This window comes from Cervus elaphus, chromosome 17 (genome assembly GCF_910594005.1).
Source record: "Cervus elaphus chromosome 17, mCerEla1.1, whole genome shotgun sequence".
Lineage (NCBI taxonomy): Eukaryota > Metazoa > Chordata > Mammalia > Artiodactyla > Cervidae > Cervus > Cervus elaphus.
In genome coordinates this window covers 42454441-42459303 of record NC_057831.1, presented here as the reverse complement: position 1 = coordinate 42459303, position 4863 = coordinate 42454441, and the positions used below count along the sequence as shown (strand labels likewise).

Sequence of the window (4863 nt, the reverse complement as noted above, 5' to 3'; positions counted from 1 at the left end):
GCAGATATAGATATACAGATAGATGATTTATTCCAGAGATTTGATCTTATACAGTTGTGGGAGCTGATTAGACTATCCAAGTGGGTCTGTTGCTTTTGTGCCTGCTGCTGCAGCCTAAAGTCTGCAAGGTCAGCAGTTTAGAAGAGGAGATAAGTGTGAAATTGGGAAATAAGGACAGATAGGAACCATTGAGGCTGAGGGAAATCCCCAAGACCTTCTGGAACCAACATTGGTCTTTCACTGTCTCCAAGCCTCCAGCACCAGTGATAGGAATATCCTGCTGGATAAACCACCTCCTTTATCACTTTTTAAAATGTTGCTTTGATATTCCACTGACTATATATGATACATGTTCTTTCTCCATTCATCCATTAATGGATACATATGTCAGAGACTGTCCTTCCATGCAGAGTTAAGCTGTTGCTAGCACTGCCTCCTCGCTGGGGGGCAGCGGGGGCTTCCCAGATGGCTCAGTGGTAAAGAACTTACCTGCCAATGCCAGAGACGGGGGGCTTGATCCCTGGGTGGGAAAGATCCCCTGGAGAAGGAAATGGCAACCCACTCCAGTATCCTTGCCTAGGTAATCCCATGGACGCAGGAGCCTGGTGGGCTACAGTCCATGGGATCTAAAAAGAGTCTAACATGACTTAGAGACTGAACAATAACAAACAACAAGCTCCCACTGCCAAACCAATGAAAGAATGACCACCAAAATACTCTGATTTCCCACCATTCTGACTCATACAAAGTAGAGATAAGACAGTGTAGGATTGGAGGTTACACTGTCATATGAGTATGTGGTATTACAACTGCCCCTGAAGAATGTGAGGGTATTTAAACTGCTCTCTGCCCAAAAAACTTGATATCTTACACCTCGTATATGAAAGAACTTATAGAGTTTCTCCCAAATATGTCATATTAGCCATACCCACAAGCTGAGAAGCTGAAAGACATTTTCAACACGTGAGCTAAGTACACACTTATCAGCAAAACTGAAGGAAGTGATATGGCAGTTGTTAGAGGTTCTGCAAATTTGACCTATTCCCACACCAAGAAACAAACCCACGTAACCTCAGCAGTGTGCATGACCCACACAGTACTGGGTGCCCTGAATTTAGTGTTGCCAGATTTAGTAAGTAAAATACACAGAGTGCCCAGCTGAATTTGAGTTCAGATAAATAGCAAATAATAGCAAATTTTTTAGGTATAAATATGTGGCAAATATTACATACAAATCCCTTTTTAATATAAATATGTTCCATGCAGCAAGGGGACATATTTACACTAAAAATTATTTCTGTTTATCTGAAATTCATTTGGCATCCTATATTTTACTGGTAACTCTACCTGTGCTGGCTGCCAGAGTATAAAAATACTATGGCTGCTACTATACTTTTACCTTCCAAATTACACACAAAAATTCTCTTTTGGCAAATCAAAACCAAAATAAGCACATCACCCCAAACCAATTAGGATGGCCACCATCAAGAGGACAGAAAACAACAAATATTGGTAATGATAAAGAGAAATTGGAATCCTCAAACTCTGCTAGGAACGTAGAATGGTACAAACTACTACAGAAGCAGTACAGAGATTCCTCAGAAAAATTAAAAACAGAACTACCATATCATCTAGCAATCCTACTTTTGGATATATAACAAAAAAAATCAAAAGCACGTTCTCAAAGAAATGTCTGCACATTTGTGTTCGTTGCAGTGCTACTCACAAGAGCCAAGAGGTAGACAAGCAACTCAAGTGTCCTTTGATATATGAGTGGATAACGTGTCTTATATACACACAATGGAACATTATGCAGCCTTAAAAAGGAGATTCTATCACATACTACAACATGGATGAACCTTGAGGACATTAAGCTACATGATACAGTCTGGTCACAGAAGAACAAACACTGTTTGAGTCCACTCATATAAGATGTCTAAAGTAGTCAAAGTCATATACATAAAAAGTAGAAAAGTAATTGCCAAGGACTGGGGGAGGAGAGGAGGGTTAGTGTTTAAAAGGAATGGAATTTCAGTTTCACAAGATGAGGAAGTTCTAGAGAGCTGTTGTACAACAAGATGAATGTACAGACGTTCCCCAACTTAATGATGGTTTGACTTACGATTTCTCAACTTTACGATGGTGCCAAAGTGATATGCATCCAACAGAAACCATATTCCAAATTTGGACTTTGATCTTTCCCCTGGACTGGCAATATGCACTACATTCCTATCTCACAATGCCCCGCAGCAGCAACCACTGGATCATGAGAATAAACAACCGATACACTTACAACCATACTGTATCCATACGATCATTGTTTTCCACTTTCAGTACAATAACAGTTTCAATAAAGTACATGAGATATTCAACACATTATTATTATAAAATAGGCTTTGTGTTAGATGATTTTGTCCAACTATAGTCTAAGATAAGTGTCTGAGCACTTTTAAAGCAGACTAGGCTAAGCTAATAATAGAATGTTCATTAGGTTAGGTGTATTAAATGCATTTTCAACTTACAATAGGGTTTACGGGGATGTTAAACCCACCATAAGTGGGGGAAGATCTGTACTTACCATTGCTGAACTGTACACTTTAAAAAGTTTAAGATGGGCAGTGCACTCGGAGGTCTGTCTCTTGCTTCATATCTTGCTTCAACAGTGCTTGGTCAGAACAGACTCAGGGATGCCCCCTTCTCCAGCCTCCCACCACCCTCCAACTTTTTTCTAGCCTCAACCTTTGGAATCATCCACTCAGCTGTCCAAGATCACTGGGACCAGCCAACACCATTTTTTGAACCTAATTCCTTATTACTGATCAACCATGAGCTCCCAAATTCGTCAGGATTATTCCACGAGGTGAGGCAGCTGCCAACATTCATTTGAGGGCCTTCTATACCTACCTCTCTCTGGGCTTCTATTTCGACAATGACGATGTGACTCTGGAGGGTGTGGACCACTTTTTTGCGCAAATTGGCCAAGGAGAAGTTCAAGGGCATGAAGCTTCTCTTGAAAATGCAAGACCAGCGCAGCAACTGTGCCCTCTTTCTGGACATGCAAAAGCTATCTCAAGAGAAGTGGGGTAAGAACCCAGGACACTATGGAAGCCATCCTTCTCACAGAGAAGACCCCGAACCAGGCCTTTTGAATCTGCATGGCCCATGTTCTGCCTGCACAGACCCCCACCTCTGTGACTTTCTGGAGAGCCACTTCCTAGACGAGGAGGTGAAACTGATGAGCAACCACCTGGCCAACCTCCACAGGCTGGCTGCTCCCCAGGCGGGACTGGGTGAACATCTCTTTGCAAGCACCCTCAAGCACAACCAGGAGCCCCTGGGGCCCAGTGGCCTTTGAGGAGCCCCCCTAACATCAGAGCTTGTGCCTGAACCCCTCTCTGAAGCCACTGGGCAGCTTTTTAACACACTGGAAACCTCTCTCAAGCCTTGGAGCAAATGGAAACAATAAAGCTTTTTGCAGTAAAAAAAAAAAAAGTTTAAGATGGTTAATTTAATGTTATGTGTTTATACTCACAATTAAAGATAAGATAAAATTAAAATGTAAATCTATTGTGACCCATACAGGGCCACATACCAGGATGGAAATTCTGGAAACGTAGCTCCAACTTAGCCAATTTAACACAAAACAAATTCTCCACACAATACACTCTTACATTTGGAAAATTGAATTAGATAATGCATTTGAAACCACTTTGTAGGTATACATTAGTACCTAATCTTTATTGTAGAGTTTGTACATTTTCTTATACAGCAATTTTCTGGCCTCATATTGTTGCTATGTCACATATTATTCTCACTTGAAAACCCCTCATCTGTTCTTTCCAATAGCACAATTTTAAGCTCACCTTCCCCTTCTAGGACAGAGTGCTGTCCACCACCAAACTTAGTAAAAAGACATGACTGAGCAAAACTATGTGTTCTGGAACAAATTGTTCTGTGACTCAGAATTAAAGTCACCATGAGACTCCACGGATGGAATGGGAAGCCCTGTCCTTTGAGAATAGGAAAAGGAATTTTCCATTGTATGTCACTTCCGAAGAGCACTAAATGTCAAAGGGTCCCAGATACCAAGAAACAAAAAGGCCTATACCAGACATAGAACGTGAGAGACTATCAGAGAAGTCAACAGCCCCTTCACAACGCATCTGCAGTGCAAGCCATGAGTGGAAATTATGAGGCCAAGAGACAGGAAAGGGGCTGATACAGAAGAACCATGGCGTGGGGACGAGAGTGTTACGGTCAGGCATGTACAGCTCCGGAGACTCTATTCATTGCTATGTGGTGACCTAAATGGGAAGAAAATGCAAGAAAGAGAGGCTATATGTGTTAATATATGTACAGCTGATCCACTTTGCTGTATAATGGAAACTAACACAGTGTTGTACAGCAACTAAATTTCAATAAAAATTAATTTAAAAATAAAATTACCTTTCTCTATGAAATAATGGCACTAGCCATGACCTTTTAAAACATCTTCCCCATGTAGCCTTTCAATTGAAAAATAATAATAGCACTTGCCAGGAAAACACACACACACACACACACACACACACCTTGAAAACATTACGGAAAAATTATACACCAAATGGTTAAAATGATTGCGTGAAGATACTGGAGATATTCAGTCTCAACTTTTATATATTTCTGTATTGTTTGAAGTTCTTATAACAATTATGTATTGCTATTGTAGTTGGAAAAATAAAGATTTATAAAATCTTTTTGTAAAAGAAGACACAGCTACCTTACAAAATTGGCAAGCACACCATCACAGTGAATGATTTTAAAATATCTCTTTCAATGATTGATTGTAAAGAGAATCAGGATTTGTCACCTCAAAATATGACA

At 40.4% G+C, this 4863-nt stretch overlaps 1 pseudogene; it reads left to right on the top strand.

Annotated features, from left to right (window-relative positions):
• Window positions 1–2825: 2825 nt before the first annotated feature.
• LOC122673361 lies at window positions 2826–3355 on the top strand (annotated as a pseudogene).
• Window positions 3356–4863: the final 1508 nt, after the last annotated feature.